Genomic DNA, 19250 nt, shown 5'->3' on the forward strand with positions numbered 1-19250 from the left:
GCTTTGCCACATTGGGGTCAATTTTCTTTTTTCGCGTGAGAAGGATGTTGCACATAAGGACAGCATACCCACCTGTCCTGGCTTTCTCTCCCTCCCGAGGGGTACCGGCTATGTCAGCCTGCGCCTGGCCTGGCCTTCTCTCCCTCCCGAGGGGTACCGGCTATGTCAGCATGGGCCTCTTTGGGGAGGCTTTGCCTTTGGCTGCCTTTCTTGTGGGCTTAACTGTGATTTTAAAACATAACTTTGTGTTACATTTCCGATAGCTTTTCTCGGTGTTTTGTGGCATGATGGGTTGTGTTGGCTCAGTCAGCTTGTTGCTGGAGCCAGATGTCAGCTCAGATTTTAAGTCTATAAATACTGCATGTCTCTTTCCTGGTAAAAGCTTTTCTGTTTGCTGACTGTGTATCTGTTGTTCAAGTTTGCTTTGTTTTGTGCTTGAGTCTTCTTTTTTGGTACATCCTCCTGAGTGATCCCAGTGGCATCTTTTGGCACAGGCTGAGCCTCACCATGAGCAGGGGCCCTGGTCCTGATAGGTCAGCAGTGCGGAGCTGGATGCCCTGTGGCCCGGGACAGGGAGACCATTCCCTGGGTGCCATCCCTTTGTGAGGGGTGAACATGAGAGCTGCCCTAAAAAGACAGGCCTGAGATTTTAGCTTAGATGCCAGCTGTTTTCAGCCATTACTGGGAAAGTCGGCTGCGCAGCACCAGAGCCCGGAGAGTTGAGATCCTGATTGTCACTCCACCCTTTTTTAATGCATGTGTCAGTCGCCTCAAGAAGAATACTGTATTCACATTGCCTTAGGATCAAGCTTCTTTCATGGGAGGGGAGGACCAATTAAAAAGGAACAGCAACCTATTCTGCAACCCTCAGCCTTTCCAACGGAGCTTCTCAGAGGAGCAGGCAACACCACCTCGGTGTTCCTTTTGTCCACAGCGCTCGCCTGAACCATTTTTACAAAGGTCATTTTCAGCCTCTTTGTTGCTGAATTCAAGGTTTTCAATCTTTACGTCACTTTATCTCTGTAGCATTTGACTATATTGACGTGTCAAATGCTCTTCTTGAAGTTATTTTCTTGGCTCTGTGTAACGATTCTTCCTTACTTCTCTTCCTGCCTCTCCGGATAATCATTCTCAGTCTCCTGAGACTCCTGTTCCTTCTCTCAGTGCATACACACCTACTGTTACAGCTCCTCTGTGCTGATCCTCCCTCCAGCACACATCTGTCTGCCTAACTCCCCTCCCGCAAGCCCTTCCTCCCTTTCCCGTATCTGATCAATATGTATGCAACTCCCTGCTAAGTATCTCCGTCCACAACTCACAGGCACCTCCAGCTCATCACATCTAAAACGAAACCCATTATCTCATTCCATCAGCCCCAAAGCTTGTGATAACTCTTGTAGTCCCTATCTCATTAATTATGAATATTTCCCTGGCTACCCAAGTCAGAGACCTGTGTACCATCTTGACCTCATCAACCCTGTTTGCTCACCCGCTGGATAACCGACTCCATCTCATTGCCCTCCCAATTGTTCATCTAGTTTATAGGAACAGCTTCCTAACCGGACTTCCATTCTCCAGTCATGCCTGCCTTGTCCATTCTCTACAATACAGGACGTGGTCATCTTTCTAAAGATATTTTTTATTCTCCTGCTTCAAAAGTGAAACTGGGCTGGGCACAGTGGCTTATGTTTGTAATCCCAGCACTTTGGGAGGCCGAGGTAGGAGGATCACTTGAACCCAGGAGTTTGAGACCAGCCTGGGCACACAGTGAGACCTTGCCTCTACAAAAAATAAATTAGCCAGGCCTGGCAGTGTGTGCCTGTGGTCCCAGCTACTCAGCCGTGTGAGCAGGGAGAATCGCTTGAGCCCAGGAGGTTGAACTGTGTTCTTGCCACTGCACTCTAGCCTGGGCAACATAGCGAGACCCTGTCTCAAAAAAAAAAAAATGGTGAAACTCTGAAACGCTTGTGGTAAATGCAAACTTTTAGTGTGACATAAAAGACTTGTGGTCTGGCAGCTGTTTGCCTTTGCTTCGTCATGTTTCCCTCTGATTTGCCGCCCTGCCGGTACACACATGCTCACTCGCATCCTCCAGCCATGCGGAGTAGCTGGACCTGCCTCACTGTCTGGCTTGCTCCTGCCTCCTAGCCTGTGTGGCTGCTGCTCCATTTGCCCAGAACTCCCCTGCTCCCCGCATCCTCCCCACCCCTTCTCCCTGGCTGGCTCCAGCTTCATCACCAGGATTCGGGTTCCTTGTCACTAATGAGGAAATGTTTGATGAACTTGTACTATGCTCCAAGCACGGTGATGCATCCTAGGCATTCAAAGAGAAGGTGTTTTTCTCCAGGCAACTTTTCCTGAGCCTTCCAGACACAAGTTCTCTGCTCGATATTCTCGTGCGCCTCACACTAACCACACGGTGTTGTCATTGTTAATATATAATATCTGTTTGTAGAAAGTCCAAGAGTACTTCATGACCAAAGAAGGAGATAGAGTACTAAATGTAGAACAGTCCACAAATTCATGAATTATCTAATGTTTACTTCAGCCTAATTCACTTGGCTACGGGACCTCCATTGCCAAGGGCCTTCATTACTAGCCACTAGTTATAGTTGACGTGCAGATATAATTCCCAAAGTCTCTACACTGATTCATGGTAGCCAGCCCTGTTTTGTCAACATGTGTAGGTCCTGGAGGCTATGTTTAAAGCATGAGAAACACTTAAAACACATACATTGGAATGGGGTATAAACAGAATCACTTAGAAAATCAGTCATTGTTAAACAGTTGCTAAACTGAAATAACCTATACTTCTTAAATACATTTCATATTCACACAAACCACAAAGTGTTGTGAAATTTGATAAATTTTAGAAAATCTGCAGTAAGGCAAAAAAAAAAAAAAGCTTAATACTAAGACTGAAGGTGTCCTGTAGACAAGATTAAATATTTTTCATCTAAACCCTCAGATCAGGAATTAATCGGTTCACCACACACACAAATTGGTGACTCCCTCCCTGATGTTTATACTAGGTATGACCTGGGCAGTAAGATGCATTCAAGTAAATAGATCCATTGTCCTAACACTGATAAACAACTTTAACATTTTGGTACATTGCTTTCTAATCATTTTTCTATCGATAGATAAAAAGATGGAGATATGTTTTACAAAGTAATTTTGTGAACTTCATTTTGAATTGAACATATTTTGTTCCTCTCTTTTCCTGTTACACTGAACATTTTTTGTTTTGTTTTTGAAACGTGGGGAGAAGAGAGATCAGACTGTTACTGTGTCTATGTAGAAAGAAGTAGACATAAGAGACTCCATTTTGTTCTGTACTAAGAAAAATTCTTTTACCTTGAGATGCTGTGAATCTGTAACCCTAGCCCCAACCCTGTGCTCGCAGAAACGTGTTGACCCAAGGTTTAATGGATTTAGGGCTATGCAGAATGTGCTTTGTTTAAAAAGTGCTTCAAGGCAGTATGCTTGTTAAAAGTCATCACCATTCTCTAATCTCAAGTACCCAGGGACACAATACACTGCGGAAGGCCACAGGGACCTTTGCCTAGGAAAGCCAGGTATTGTCCAAGGTTTCTCTCCATGTAATAGCCTGAGATATGGCCTCCTAGGAAGGGAAAGACCTGACCATCCCCCAGCCTGACACCCGTAAACGGTCTGTGCTGAGGAGGATCAGTAAAAGAGGAAGGCATCTGTCTCCTGCTGGTCCTTAGGCAATAGAATGTCTTGGTTTCTATGTTCTGTTTACTGAGATAGGAGAAAACCGCCTTAAGCCTGGAGGTGAGACATGCTAGCAGCAATACCGCTCTTTAATGCACTGAGATGTTTGTGTACATGCACATCAAAGCACAGTGCACCTTTTCTTAACCTTGTTTATGACACAGAAGCCTTTGTTTACATGTTTTCCTGCTGACCCTCTTCCCACTATTACCCTATTGTCCTGCCACATCCCCCTGTAGAGAGATAATGATCAATAAATACTGAGGGAACTCAGAGACCAGTGCCCGTGTGGGTCCTCTGTATGCTGAGCTCCGGTCCCCTGGGCCCACTTTTATTTCTCTACACTTTGTCTCTTTCTTTTCTCAGTTTCTCATCCCACCTGACGAGAAACGCCCACAGGCATGGAGGGCCGGGCCACCCCTTCAGAAACAAGATCTCACTCTATCACCCAGGCTGGAGTGCAGTGGGCAAGAACACGGCTCACTGTGGCCGCAACCTCCTATGCTCAAGCAATCCTCCCACCCCAGCCTCCCAGGTAGCTGTGACTACAGGTGTGCACCACCACACCCAGCTAATTTTTTAATTGTTTATAGAGATGGGGCCTTGCCATGTTGCCCAGGCTGCACCTAAGTTTAATTAAAAGGACAACAGCAGACAAAAGCAAAATGATAGATGCAGTTAATATGCAGATTAAATAAGCCACATGTGCATGAACCCCACTCCAACCCATCAAGACAGAAAATGAGCTGTCAAGTTACATTTGCAGACTGAAGCGGTAAGCAGATTCCAGATATGGGGGCCATGATATGTATTTCTCTTCCTTGACCCTGGTGCACAATATTTTCCCGAAAAATTTTTTTCCAGGCTAATAACAGAAAAAAATGAATTTGTCCAGAATAATAGAAAGGTAGACAGTGGAATAATTCAGGATATACCCAATATAAGGAAACAGCCTGTCTGACTTATCATCTGACTTTCTGAGTCAGTCTACTCACATAAAAACTGACTAATGATGAAGAACTAGGAAATGTTGCACCAGCAATCATGTGTTCCTGACATTTTATTCCATAAGGAATTTGGACCCATAAACTACAATGTGGTTAGTGCTTTTTAAGTACACGATGGCGGTGCTCTCTGTTGGAACTTGCTGTGTGAATGGCTCAACAATCAGCCTAATGCTGTTGTTGTAAACACGGGGACTATTTTTTATTTTTCTTCTTTGTCTGTAGTCATAGCATTCAATATACCTAGGTTTGCCAAATCATCTCCACTTTTATTAATACTCAAATTGAGCTGGGCATGGTGGCATCTATCCCAGCTATAGGGATCTGTGAGGCCTAGGTCATGCCTAATTTGAGGCAGGAGGATTGCTTAAGCCCAGGAGTTTGAGGCCCGTCTGCTAGTGAGACCTTGTCTCTTAAAAAGAAAAATTTAAATTGAAACCTTGCTATCCCCATGCAGCTCTATGCAGTCCATCCACCACCCCTGCCTCCAACTCCCCCAAACACGACCACTGTCCTGGGAAATTCATGGCACATGACCAGTAAAACCAAAACAAAAACAATCCCCATTTCCTCAGACTCTACCATTCACCTTTTGGTCTAATGAAAACCCACATCTCACCTGAGGACATAGCTTCTCTTGTAGTCCTCTGAAGTGACAGTTTCTCTCTCAACCCTCTCATCGCTGGGCCTGTAGAGGAGGCAGGCACTCTCCTTCCTCCTCCATGTTATCTGTAAATGACTGTCTCTTTTTCCTTCCCAAGATGCCAGAGTCCAGCTTAGGCTAGCTGACATCAAACCTCCCATTCCTCCTTGCTACCACCATCTACGGACTTTTCTGGGTTACCCCCTACTAGAAAATATTAGAATCTGGTTATTGTCACTGTCTTCAACACAACACATGATTCTTAATGATTTCAGTATCCCTGTAGAAAACCTTCCAATGCCCTGGCCTCTCAGTTCCCTGATTTGCAGTCCTCCGGTGATCTTCCCCGCTTTCTACGTAAGCCACCAATAGACATGCTTTAGACCTTGTTGTTAGCAGTAGTCTTCATTCCAAGCATTCTATTCTCGACCACCGCCCAACTTTCCATCTCCCCCCCTCTAGTATCCAGACTCTATCAGCTCACCACCATACTTCTATGCCATTGATCTTAGTTCATGTCCTACTGAGGACCCCACTGAGACTCAGTGGTCTGAAATTCTAATCATCAGTTGCATATCCCTTCCAATCCTTCCTGTTTCCCTTCATCAGCTTCACCTGACAAAGCTAAGCCAGTCCTCCTGAAATCCACTGGCGTCCGGTGCTGCACCTGCTCCTGCACCTGGGTGGCTGACATCGTCATGCTGCCTAGTTTCACCTTGGTAGTGCCTAGCAGTGCCAGGTGGTTCTGGCCATGTCACTCACTCTGCTTTCCCTTCTCCTAGAAGAAGATTTAATACCTTCTCTCATCCCATCTGCCGCACATCCTCCCCACTCAATCATTAATAAGATAAACTGAAGCTGCTGCTGCTAAATGACATGCTGACCTAAATTATTAACATATCTTTAGCAAGAAAAAATGGTTTGATCATTTAACATATGATAAAATGAAGCTAAATTTTATGATGAAGATAGGAGGTAGGTGAAATTTCAAAACATCCTAACTAGCAGATCCAAATTACAATTTTTTTCTGGCACAATAAAATTAATATTAACCCATAGTTCTCATAGAGTTGAAGGGATAAAAAACGCACTAGTGCACTGAATGCAATATTAACCATCTCTATTCCAGTTCTTGTTCCCTTTCATGGGAATCCGTGCTGTGAGTGAACTCTGGCTTTGGAGGTTAATGGAGATTCAAGGTGCCAACCTACACTGGGTGAGATGCCAAGACCCTGGAAATGAGCAAAGGTCCCAATTTTCAAGAAAAGAGAGGAAGGAACTGAACCTCTTGCTAACTTGATGTTGCCCTAAAAATAATTTCGGTTTGAGACTGTGAGCCAGTGGGGTTGGACAGCCACCCTGAGCAGAACTGCTGGCCGTGTGGTGCCCATTTCACCTTACAGTTGCTATCATTCACCTGACCCCTGCCAGACCTCACCCGTTCTTTGAGGGCATTTACTCAACTCTTCCTAACCCCAGAGGCCACTCATTCTTCTGAGCTGCCACTTCCTCGGTTCTTACCTATGCTATCTTGTACTGATAATATCTTCCATTAGTATATCACCTGTCTCACTAATTAGATTGTACTCTCAAGAAGAAGGACTCTGAGTCTTCCATCTCTATTAACGAGTAAGAATTTGGTGATGAGAACAACTTTATAGCCCTGGCAACATAGCAAGACCCCATCTCTACAAAAAAAGAATTTAGCTGGGCGTGGTGATGCATGCCTGTGGTCCCAGCTACCTAGGAGGCTGAGGTGGGAGAGTCTCTTGAACCTGGGGAGTTGAGGCTGCAGTGAGCCCTGATAGCACCACTGCACTCCATCCTGGATGACAGAGTGAGACCCTGTCTCAAATAATAATAATAATAAAAGCAAAAAGCTCTAGAGTGTAAAGCAGCTGTGGCCAGGCAGTGGGTGTGCAACATGGACATGGTCTGCCCTGATGTTGAGCTTGCGAAACGCCACTGAAACCCGACATCTTTTCACATGAACTGATGAATGTGACCTGCAGACAACAGGTAACTCACTTATCACTTTCTTTGTCCTCTAACCGTCTCTCCCTGTCTCTGTCTCTTGCTTTCCGTGTCTCCTCATTTGAACTGGGCCTTTGAACACAGGATCGTGCATTTGCCCCTCCTCTTGCCTCTCATAGTTGTTCTAAACGTTGTCCTCTTGTGTATTCCTTTTCTTTCTGCTGCCATCCTAGAGTTAAGCAAACTTCCTTCTACGTCTTTTTTCTGTAGAAGGATCATACTGATCAAAGGGGTCAGGGAGGCAGCTGGCAAAGATATCAAGAGAAGTGACATTGACAACATCACACCCCGCAAAAAATAACATCTCAGGAGCATCCTTCCCACCCCTCCCCTTTCCAATGATGAGTCTTTAAAATAATGAATTGGGTTAATAATGATTATGGTTTTTGTTTTGTTTTGTTTTGTTTGAGATGGAGTCTCGTTCTGTTGCCCAGGCTGGAGTGCAGTGATGCAATCTTGGCTCACTGCAACCCCCACCTCCTGGGTTCAAGTGATTCTCCTGCCTAAGCCTCCCAAGTAGCTGGCATTACAGGCATGAGCCACCACACCTGGCTAATTTTTGTATTTGTAGTAGAGATGGGGTTTTTGCCATGTTGCCCGAGCTGGTCTCAAACTCCAGACCTCAAGTGATCTGCCCACCTCAGACTCCCAAACTGCTGGGATTACAGTCTTGAGCCACCGCACCCAGTCAATAAAAATTATTTTTTAAATCTCTGTTTAAGAAGTCAGAGTGATAAGATTAGGGGAGCTATCTCTTCAAACTGTTACGTATTTTCCAAATTCTTTATAATGAACACATACTCCTTTTATAATCACAGAAGAACAATGTTTAAAGCGATATGGTATGCAAAACATCTTCAGACTTCTATGGAAAATGTGATCACCATGAACTTGAACCTGACCTGCTGAAGTCATCATCTCAGTGTGCTGATCCTGGTAAAAAAGATGAAAGGGCGATTAAATTACAGTCCTGATGGGGAGAGCGGTGAGGAATGGAAAGATAACTCCTATTTTTCCCTCTACATAAAAACCACAGAGCAAGTCGAGAAGCCAGACCCTTAAACTGATTTGAGTAATTCTGCTGGAGTGAAACCCTGGGGATGAATTTGCCAAAAAGATTTAGGCTCCAGGAACCATGAGAAAAACCAAAGAATGTGGAAAGAGGGATATATTTGAAACAAAACTGAGGAGAAATAATTTTTGTTATACTTTGCAACAGTTATATCTTTGTAAAATATGAGTTTTAGAGCTCATAAGTATGAAACAAATAAACAGCATTTGGCATGACTGAGGACATATTTGTTATTAAAATAGATATAATTTACTAAATGTCACCATCACTGTAATTTTTTTTTTTTTTTTTTTTTTTTTTTAGACAGAGTCTCGTTCTGTCACCCAGGCTGGAGTGCAGAGGTACAATCTCAGCTCACTGCAACCTCCACCTCCTGGGTTCAAGTGATTCTCCTGCCTCAGCCTCCCGAGTAGCTGGGATTACAGGCATATGCCACCACTCCTGGCTAATTTTTGTATTTGTAGTAGAGATGGGGTTTTGCTATGTAGGCTGGTCTCGAACTCCTGACCTCAGGTGATCCGCCTGCCTCAGCCTCCCTAAGTGCTGGGATTACAGATGTGAGCCACCACGCCTGGGCTAATGTCACCATCATTTGAGACAGGTGAATGCAGTACAGCAGAATTGCAAAGAAACTTGCCTTGTCCTCAGGACCGCTCCTGCGAATGCCTGGGCCTATAGACCTCTTGCTCCCGTCCCTGGAGGAATTTTGAGTAGGTCTCATAATTTTCATAATTTTTCTTGTCACTTTTACATCATAAAATGTTATCTTGCCACTTTTAGTCATTACAAATTATCATTTTAGTAATTAAATGCCTGGCCCGGTATAATAGCAAAAGTAGTGAAACCAAGGGTCTCCCGTCTCCAGTTCAGATCTGCAGAGGGGCAAGGGGCTAGGGTTTCTCCTTGCCGGCTCTCCATCATCCGCCCCCTGCGACGCCCAGCATCTGATCCTCCTCTCCTCCATCAAAATGTGGCTATAGCCAAGCCTGTTTCCAATAACTTCTTTCCAGGCTGTTATCTGGATTGCTTTCCAAAACATTCCTAAGAAAGAACACGTTGCATGCTGCATATTCTCAGGGGTTTTGCTTTGCTGGGGAGAGGAGCAGGAGGTTCAGGTGGCGTGGGCATATTCTTATCAGTGTCTGGGACTGAACCTCCCATGTCTTCTGAGATGGACATTTGCAGAGTTCTTACTGAGAACCCCCAGTATAGTTCAGCAGTGCTTGGACCACCTAAGCTGGAGAGCCCAGCACTCCCTCCCTCTCCTCCTGCCTTGCTTACTGTTGTGTTCCAAGTTCCTCCAAGAGACGTGTTTCGGTTGTGCAGGTTCACTCACACCCAGTGTGGCTCACACCTGGTGGGCAGAGCTCGGCCTAGGCATGAGCTGGACCTGCTTAAAGCCAGTGTTCTGGGCTTGTTGTAGAGGGATGGAGTTACAGAAATTACCAGGGCGGAGGCACTAGGGGGTTTGGGGTGTGAGGTGGGGTAGAGAAGTGAAAGGATCACTTGAGCCCAGGAGTTCGAGGCTACAGTGAGCTGAGATCACACCACTGCACTTCAGCCAGGGCAACAGAGCAAGATCCTGTCTCAAAACAAACAAACAAACAAACAAAAACAGAAGTTGGTGTGCCCCCCATGAAACAAGGAGCAGATACCGCAATGTGTACAGTGAAGTCCTAAATGGTGTGATTTCTTCAATAATGGCTTGCTAAGGCCAGCCACTGTTGTAAACACGGCAGGGTGGGTCAGGAGTTGGGGGTATGGTAGGTGTATTAGCCCGTTTTCTTTTTTTTTTTTTTGAGACGGAGTCTCACTCTGTTGCCTAGGCTGGAGTGCAGTGGCTGGATCTCAGCTCACTGCAAGCTCCACCTCCCGGGTTCACGCCATTCTCCTGCCTCAGCCTCCCGAGTAGCTGGGACTACAGGCACCCGCCACCTCGCCCAGCTACTTGTTTTGTACTTTTTAGTAGAGATGGGGTTTCACCGTGTTCGCCAGGATGGTCTCGATCTCCTGACCTCGTGATCCGCCCGTCTCGGCCTCCCAAAGTGCTGGGATTATAGGCTTGAGCCACCGTGCCCGGCCTATTAGCCCGTTTTCACACTGCTATAAAGAACTGCCTGAGACAGGGTAATTTATAAAGAAAAGAGGTTTGATTGACTCACAGTTCCGCATGGTTGGGGAGGCCTCAGGAAACTTAAAATCATGGCGGAAAGGGAAGCAAACACTTCCTTCATCACATGGCTGCAGGAAGAGAGGTGCCGAGCAAAAGGGTCAAAAGCCCCTTATACATCCAACAGATCTCGTGAGAATTCACTCACTATCACGAGAACAGCATGGGGGCAACCGCTGACATGATCCAATCACCCCCCACCAAGTCCCTCCCTTGACACCAGGGATTATGGGAAATACAATTTGAGATGAGATTTGGGTGGGGACACAGAGCCAAACCATATCAGTAGGATATAAGGATGAAGCCAACCTTAGAGTAGGGGAGAGGACAAGGAAACAGGTTAAATGTACGTTATCATCACAGCTTTTCTGAGTCCTGACCATATCCTAGGCACTATGCAGTAAGGAGGTAAGCATGGAGGATGGAGTTACCAACTCTGCTTGGGGTCCACTAGGAAAGTTCACAAAAGAGGGGACCCCCCCCCAGCTGTATCTGAGGTAGAGTTTGTCCATTACAATCAGTTGGATGGGGCTAGGAAGAATGTCCGGGTGGGGGAACAATGCTTTGGAAAAGAATAGAGATGAGAAGGAGGGTGGTCCAAAGTTCCAGGAACTGTCAATATTTGCCAGCCTTGGGGCTGGGGTGGCAGCATGGGAGGGGACAGTAGACAGAGCAGGGGTCAGCCTCTGAAGGGCCTTGAGTGTGAAGTACCATTTGGGAATTCGTTTTAGGGAAACAGAAGTCCACTGAAGGGATTAGAAGAGTATCGAATTTGTCTTATGGAAATAGAAGGCTGCCTCCGCCAGCATTCCCTACCCTTCCCACCACCCCCCAACCCCATCTTTCCTCAGTCTCCAGCTGTTTCCCTCAATCCCCTCCATCCTCCTCTTATCCTGTCACCGCCTCCTCCACCCTCTGCCCCCACATCCCCCCCAATTCCCCCCACCCCCCTCTTCCTCCCACCCCTCCCTCTGTCCTCCCCTGTCTTCCTCCAGCCACCCAAGCCTCCCTAAACCTCCCACCGCTTCCCCTAGTCCTCTTTCTGTCCTCCTTCATCCTCTTCCCTCCCTCTCTTGGTAGCACAGTTTAGGACTCCCTCCTGGACTTCTATCCTATTCTTCTGGCGGCTCCTTCTCAGATTCCACCTCCCATGAACTGTTGAGGTTGCAGAGTTCTGTTCCCATTGGACTCATCCATACCCCTCCCACCCACCCTTCCTCCTGCAGCACTAGTTTCAGAGCCCGGGCTCCATCCCTAACCACCAAAACAGGAAGTCGGAAGTCATCTTCCCCCTGATTAAATCGTCATTTAATCAGCCCATCACCTGACTGTAGCCACTTTCATCCCAGGGATCTGTTTAAAGGCCTCAGAGCTCCCAACCAGGACTATCCCAATAGTCCCCAGCAACTCTCCCTGCTAACCCAGTGGCCCTGCTAACCACTCCTCCACAAACTTGCCAGCTAATGCCACTTCTTTCATTAAACTCTTCAGTGGCCTTCTGTTTCCCCAGAACAAACTCCCAAGTGGTACTAACACGCAAGGCCTTTCAGAGGCTGGCCCTGCTCTGTCTCCTGCCCCCGCCCACACTGCTACTCCCACCCCAAGGCTGGCAAATATTTACAGTTCCTGGAACTTTGGGCCATGCTCCTTCTCATCTCCATTCTTTTCCAAAGTGTTGTTCCCCAACCTGGACATTCTTCCTAACCCCATTCAACCGACTGTGATGGGCAAATTCTATTTAAGATACAGCTGAGGGGGTCCCCTCTTCTGTGAACGTTCCTAGTGGGCCCCCACAGAGTTGGCCATTTCATTCTCCGTGCTTACCTTCATACAGCACAGTGCCTGGGACAGTGTCGGGACTCAGAAAGGCTGTGTTAAAGAAGGTACATTTAACCTGTGTCCTTGTTCTCTCCCCTACTCTAAGGTCGACTTCATCCTTATATCTCACCATACCTCCAACACCCCCTCCCCCACCCCACCCTGTTTACAACAGTGGCTGCCCTTAGCAAAGCCATTACCAAAGAAATCACACCATTTAGGGCTTCGTTGTATGTGTGAGAGTATTCTCTCCTTGTTTCATGAGGGTATGAACCCAAAATATCTGAGACAGTCTCAGTCAATTAAGAAAGTTTATTCTGCCAATGCTAAGGAGCACTCGTGACATACTCTCAGGCAGTCCTAAGGACATGTGCCCGAGGGGGTCAGGGTCCAGCTTGCTTTTAAACATTTTAGGGATGCATAATACATCAATCGATACATGTAAGATTTACATTGGTTCCATCTGGAAGGGCGGGACAGCTGGAAGGGAGGGGGTGCTTCCAGGTCATAGGTAGCTTTAAAATTTTTCTGATTGGCAATTGGTGGAAAGAATTATTAGCAATAGAAGGGGTTTACTTTCTACTTTTTAAGACTTTACTTTTTAAGACCGAGGTTTTATTATGCAGGTGAAGCCTCAAGTATCAGGCTTCAGAGAGAATAGACTGTCAATGTTTCTTACTGGACTTTATGTCTGCATTGATGTTAATGCTGGAGGGATATAAAGAGGCCTGACTCCCTCTTCCATCATGGCCTGAACTAGATGTTAAGGTTAACTCTGGAATGCCCTTGGCAGAGAAGAGGGGTCCATGCAGACGTTTGGGAGGCCTTAGGATTTTATTTTTGGCTTACAAGGGTCACGTCAACTTCTGATGAAGCCTTCCATGCTCCTCGCTGGCAACTTCTGATGAAGCCGTCCTGCAACACCACGCCTGGCTAAGTTTTGTAGTTTTGTATTTTGTTTTTTGTAGAGACGAGGTCTCTCCATGTTGCCCAGGCTGGTTTCAAACTCCTGAGCTCAAGTGATCCTCCGCCTTGGCCTCACAAGCGCTGGGATTACAGGTGTGAGGCATTGTCCCCAGCCCGCACCAACTTCTGATGAAGTCGGGCTCCCCACCGGCTTTTTCCTGAGTTGCCAGGTTGACATATCAGTGGGTGCTTCTCGATGGTTCCCAACCCACGCACGTCGTAATCATCCTTGGACTTTTTCAAAAATCAAGATTGACGCTTATTGGCAGCAAGGCCTAGGAATGTGGAGGCTGAAGGAGGTGAGGGGAGGTGGTGGGAGACCTGGAAGGCCGGGAGTGTGAACCACAGGCCCCGTGGAAGGCGGAGGTCTCGCTCCTGGATCCGGAAGAAGGCTGCTGAGCCGGCTTTCACTTCTCATGTCTGTGCAGTGTCTTCTGAAGTTTAAGTGATGTTTATTTCTCTGAATAAGGTTGATTATAATGGCAAATAGGGATAATAAATTAACTGTAATAAGAGTGACAATGACAGTGAAAAACATTGCCTGCGGCGCTGGTCCCGGGTGTACCCGTCCCGCGGCCCCTCCAGCCCCGCCTGCTCTACGCCCCACCCCTTCACGCCCAGGGGGCGTGGCAACCCGGAGTCCCGCCCCTACCCAGGGCACGTGATCTGTCAGTTCGTGGAGAGAAGAATATGGCCGCCGGGTGTGGTGAGGGCGACGCGCTTGCAGTCGCCGTCTCTTGCTTTCCCGTCCTCTGACATCGCCTGCAGCCGAGTGGGCCCGTTCCGCCGCAGCCGAGGACCAGGTTGGGAGACGGTCAGTGTGAAGGCCGGTCCGCGGGGCTTTTCCGCGGGATTGGGGAGGAGATGGGCGCGAGGCCGGGCTGGGGCATCCGGGCGGGGAGGTGGGACAACTGGAGAGTGCGCGGGAGGGGCGCGCTCGGGCCGGGGGTCCCGGGGAGGGCCAGGCGCGGGCCCGGGACGCTCGGGCCCCGGTTTTCGGGGCGAGTCCGCTTTTGCTGGAGCGCCGGGAAGGTCTCCGACCTTGGAGTCTCAGGTGGTCTGTCTCCTCGGAGCCCCTCGGGTGGGTTGGGGTGAAGGGTGTTGGTAAAACCGTTTTTTTTCTTTTGCCAAGCAGCCTCTGGCACATCCACCACCTTGAGAGCCCCCTTAGCTGGTACCGCTAATCGTTCTAGGTTCCTCTTCCTAGGCTTCCACGGGCCGGGAGGTGTTGTTTTCTCCCTTGCTTTTATCGTGGGCTCCATTGCTCCATTGTCCTGTGCAGGCTTTTAAACGCCTGGCAAAATAGTGCAAGCCATTGATGTCCACCCCTCCAGGGTTTATTTATAGGGAAATAATTTCTTCATCACTTTGTAATGTTGGAATTTTTATTCTTTCAAGTTGACAGGTTTAAACCGATGAAGAATTTTTTTTTGAATTACTATTTATGCAGTCGTATCTGCTCCCTATGGGCGCTTGTTAAAAATGTAGATTTCTTAGCGTTTTAGAGATTCCCATTCCTTCGGCCTGAGGTGTGGCTCGGGAATCACCCCTTCAGGTTCGTTCCTGTCCACATTTTGACAACACTGAGGACCAGGCGTTTTTAAACCACCGTGGTGTGTTGAGTGCAGAGCCCAGGTTGGGAAATGCCGTGGCCAGGTGTGTTCTTTGTTCTCTTCTAGCTTTACTAGCATGGACTACTTTCATCAGAATCATTTTGGGGTGTTAGTTAACATGTCAGTTTCTGGGCACCACCCCAGATCTAGGGAATGGGATTCTCCCGGGGAGGAGCTCAGGGAATATGTGTATTTGAGCAGCTTCCCAAATAATTTTGATGCACACAAGTTTGAGAATCCTTGTTCTACACCCTTTAGGTGAATAATTTCGAGATCATTCACACAGAGTGTGAACGATATATTTTTCCAAGTATTGGGTGGATTTCTCCAACCTAGCTCTTTTGGGACACTTCAAATTCAGCCTGGCCAAAGCACCCCATAGCCCCATTCACCCAGCTGGGGTGGTGGGAGGGAGGAAGCATAACTAAGTAGAGGAAAGTCTACTCTTTCTCCTGTGTTTTTTTTTTTGTTGTTGTTGTTGTTAAGGGCACCTCCATTCTTCAGTCACTTATGCTGGGCATCTGGTCATCTTCCACCTGTTCTTTTCTTTTCCATCCAGTCACATAGTTACTTTTATCTTTGTATCCAGAATATCTCTTCTGGATATTTTGGTAGGTCAGAAAATTCAAATATTGGGGATTTTATATTTTTCAAGTTAATATCTCTCGTTTCTTCTCTATTCCCACGGCCTCTCCTGTGTACTGTCTGTTTGCTGGTTCCTAGACTGGCATCTAGGGCCCTGATTCTTCGCGTTTTTTTCCAGTCTGGGTCACGTACACTGCCAGATTAATTTTTATAGGATCATGTATGAATGTGCCATCCCCTTCTTCCTGCTTTTGCTCAAGAACTGTCAGTTTCTCCATTTTATGTGCTGCTGTATTTGTCAGGACTGTTAGAAGACAAAGAACAGAAACTTAAATCTTTTACTTCAAGGAAAAGGAGATTATGGGATTGAGAGTCAGAAGTCAGGATCCCAGGTAGCTCCATTTTCTACATCTCCCTGGGGCAACTTTTTTGTTTTTTTGGTTTTTTTTGGAGACAGGGTCTGGCCCTGTTGCCCAGACTGGAGTGCAGTGGTGTGATCTTGGCTCACTGCAGCCCTGACCTCCTTTTAGGGGCCACATTTGTTCTCTTACTTAGGAGGAGTCTCTTTTCTGTTCATATCTGTTGTGTTCTCTCTTTGCTGATTGGATGTCTCAGAACTGTATCATTTTATGTGTGACCCGTATTGATTGGCCCAGTCTCTGGTTTCTAATTCCCAGTTCTAGAGATAGGAGTCTGATTGGCCCAGCTTATCTTTTTCAACAGTTTCATGCCACAGATCATATGCCCATCCCTGGGTATGGCTGATGCTAGAGAACATGGCTGTTGAGGGTAGCAGGGGCTGTGGGTGGGCAAAGTCCTCCAGAAGAGGTATCCTTAGCATACCTACGCAGTTATTCAATTTGACAGTTATCTATTAAGTTTCTACCTATTCTAGATCTGTAGTAGGTTCTGGGGATATAAGAATGAAGGAGAGAGACAGCCCTTAATAAATTAGTTCAAGGCCGGGCGTGCAGGCTCACACCTGTCATCTCAGTGCTTTGGGAGGCTAAGGCAAGAGGATCACTTGAGGCTAGGAGTTCAAGAGCAGCCTCGGCAATATAGCAAGACCTGTCTCTACAAAAATTAAAAATACAAACAATTATCTGGGTGTGTTGGTGTGCACCTGTAGTCCCAGCTACTCAGGGAGGGTGAGGCAGGAGGATCACTTGAGTCCAGGAGTTTGAGGCTGCAGTGAGCTGTGAATGTGCCACTGCACTCCATCCTGGGCAATAGAGCCAGACCCTGTCTCAGTAAAAATAACTAAATACATACATACATACATATATATACATAAGTTAGTTTAAAGGTGACCCGCGAGTGGGGTTTTGAAGGATATGTTTTGGCTTGTTAAGAACCTTAAAGTTGGGTCAGTCATTCCAGGTAGTTGGATCAGCGTGGGCATGTCCATTCATTCTACCGATCCTGGGTTCTGTGGTGTACCAGGCACTTCTCTAAGTGCTGGAGATTCAGCAGTGGACAAAACAGAGATAGTCTTTATTCTTATTGAGCTACATTTGTTTGGCTAGGGGAAGCAGACCAAAAACAAAGTCTGTGGTATGTGGAGTGATGCTAGGTGTTCTATAAAGAAGACCTTTAAAGTACGGCCATGGAAGGGGGATATAGTAGAGGGGAGAGGGCTGTTTTATACACCACTTATACACGGTGGTCAGAGAAGCTCTGACCAGGTGACGTATGTACAGAAAGTCATTGTGGCCTGAGCAGAGTCAAGGAGAAGGAGCAGGAAGAGTTGAGCTTAGGGAGGTGGGGAAGGGGTGGAATAGATCAAGCAGGGCCTTGTCGGCTGTGGTAGGGATCTGGGATTTTATTTTGAGTGAGAAGACAACTGTTGGGGTGTTTTGAGCACAGAATGGTTGTAAGAGGACACGATTGAGTAGGACCGCTTAGGCCTCTGTGTGGAGGGGGCAAAGGGCTGCCACCCAGGCCCAGGAATGTCAGCACCAGGGTAGGCTCTGGGGACTGCATAGGGATGGTCATTGCTGGAGACTTAAGTGGGAGGAGGAAAAGAGGGGCTGGAGATAGGAGAACCATGGGAGGGGCCACATTCAAGAACTTACTGTGTCGTATCTGGAGGATAATAAATAAGTAAGCATTGGGCAGCATGGCCACTGTTGTTGCTTTCATACACTGTGTCTGTAACTGGAGAAAAGTTATAGGGTGCATCTATTAACCAATTGGCCTTTTGGTGAAAGCATTTTGAATACATTTAGAGATTTTGCCTATTAAATTGGCAAGTTCTAAAAATGAGCTTACTACAACATAAATTTTTTGTTCTGCCATTGCTGTTGGCTACCTCTGTCATTTTCAAAACGGGTGGCAAGACATTCATTTTTTTGCTAATTGTGCAAAAGAATGTATAGCCTTATATTCCCATTAGACAGGAAATGCTGTGGACATTAGATTCAACTGATGTCCATTTATTCAAGAAATATAGTGTCTTGTATGAACCAGCTATTAAGCTAAGTGTTGGGTATTTGGTATAGAACAAAAGAAAATAATCCATTCTTTTTATAAGCTTATATTCTAGTGGGAGAGACAACTATTAATCAGGTAAATATGTCCCATTCCAGCAGGTGTAGCTTAAAAAAAAAAGACAAATGTAAAAAAGGTAAATATGTAAGTTACAAGTTTAGTAAAGTGTTATGAAGGAATAAAACTGATTCCATAATAGAGAACAATCCAGGTATTGAGAATCTACCAAGAAAGGGTGGTTAAGAAATGATCATATTCTGTTATTATGTAAAACAGCTAATATTTATTGGCTTCATATGGGTAAGGTATTATTTTAATCCCATTGCATGTAATCGTGCAGTTATTTGAAGATGGGGAAACTCAGACACCGAGATGATGAAAGTAGCCCAGGGGACAGGGAGTGATAAAGAGAGATTGGTTCATGAATACAGACATACAGTTAGGTAGAAGGAATAAGCTCTAGTGTTCAGCAGCACAGTACTATGCTTAACAGTTCATTGTAGATTTAATTTTTTATTGTATATTTTAAAGTAGCTAGAAGATAAGATTTGAGATGTTCCCAGCACCAAGAAATGATAAATGTTTGAGGTGATGGATATCCTAAATACTCTGATCATCACATATCATATGCATGTAATCCAAATATTACACATACCCTGTAAATATGTACAATTATTATCTATTAGTTAAAAAATTAAGAAAAAAAGAAACTAGCCCCAGATGATACAATGGTCAGTAATAAAGTCAGGAGTCAAACCAAGGCAGTGTGTCCATACTTTTGACCACTAGACAGCTTCGTTTTAAGCCGAAAGGCCTTTTTGAAGTGAACATTGAAACTGAAATGTGAAAGATGAGAAGCTGTAGTTTTCCACCTGTGATGAAACATTTTTTTTCTAATGAAAATGAATGTAGACGTATCAAGTAAAACAATATAGCACAAAGATGCGTAAAGGCAAAGCTAATTATCTTCTCCTTTTAGTCCTACGTGGTAAGATAACGAATTTTACAGCCAGGTGTGTGTCCTTCCACACTTTTCTTTTTGTTCATGTGTACACACTGGATAGATACATATATGGGGGTCTTATTTATTTTATCAAATAGCATTATACTTCACAGG

At 46.0% G+C, this 19250-nt stretch overlaps 1 protein-coding gene across 12 annotated transcripts in view; it reads left to right on the forward strand.

Moving 5' to 3' along the window:
* Positions 1 to 14116: 14116 nt before the first annotated feature.
* KIDINS220 (kinase D interacting substrate 220) overlaps positions 14117 to 19250 on the forward strand; it is a 110406-nt gene continuing 105272 nt past the window's right edge. For 8 of the 12 annotated variants that reach the window (XM_077960176.1, XM_077960182.1, XM_077960179.1 and 5 more), the window contains exon 1: positions 14117 to 14259. The gene's annotated coding sequence lies outside the window, so the exon portion shown is untranslated. The remainder of the gene's footprint in view (positions 14260 to 19250) is intronic. The other 4 variants (XM_077960175.1, XM_077960181.1, XM_077960178.1 and 1 more) reach the window with 1 other exon arrangement.

This window comes from Macaca mulatta, chromosome 13 (genome assembly GCF_049350105.2).
Source record: "Macaca mulatta isolate MMU2019108-1 chromosome 13, T2T-MMU8v2.0, whole genome shotgun sequence".
NCBI classification, from domain to species: domain Eukaryota; kingdom Metazoa; phylum Chordata; class Mammalia; order Primates; family Cercopithecidae; genus Macaca; species Macaca mulatta.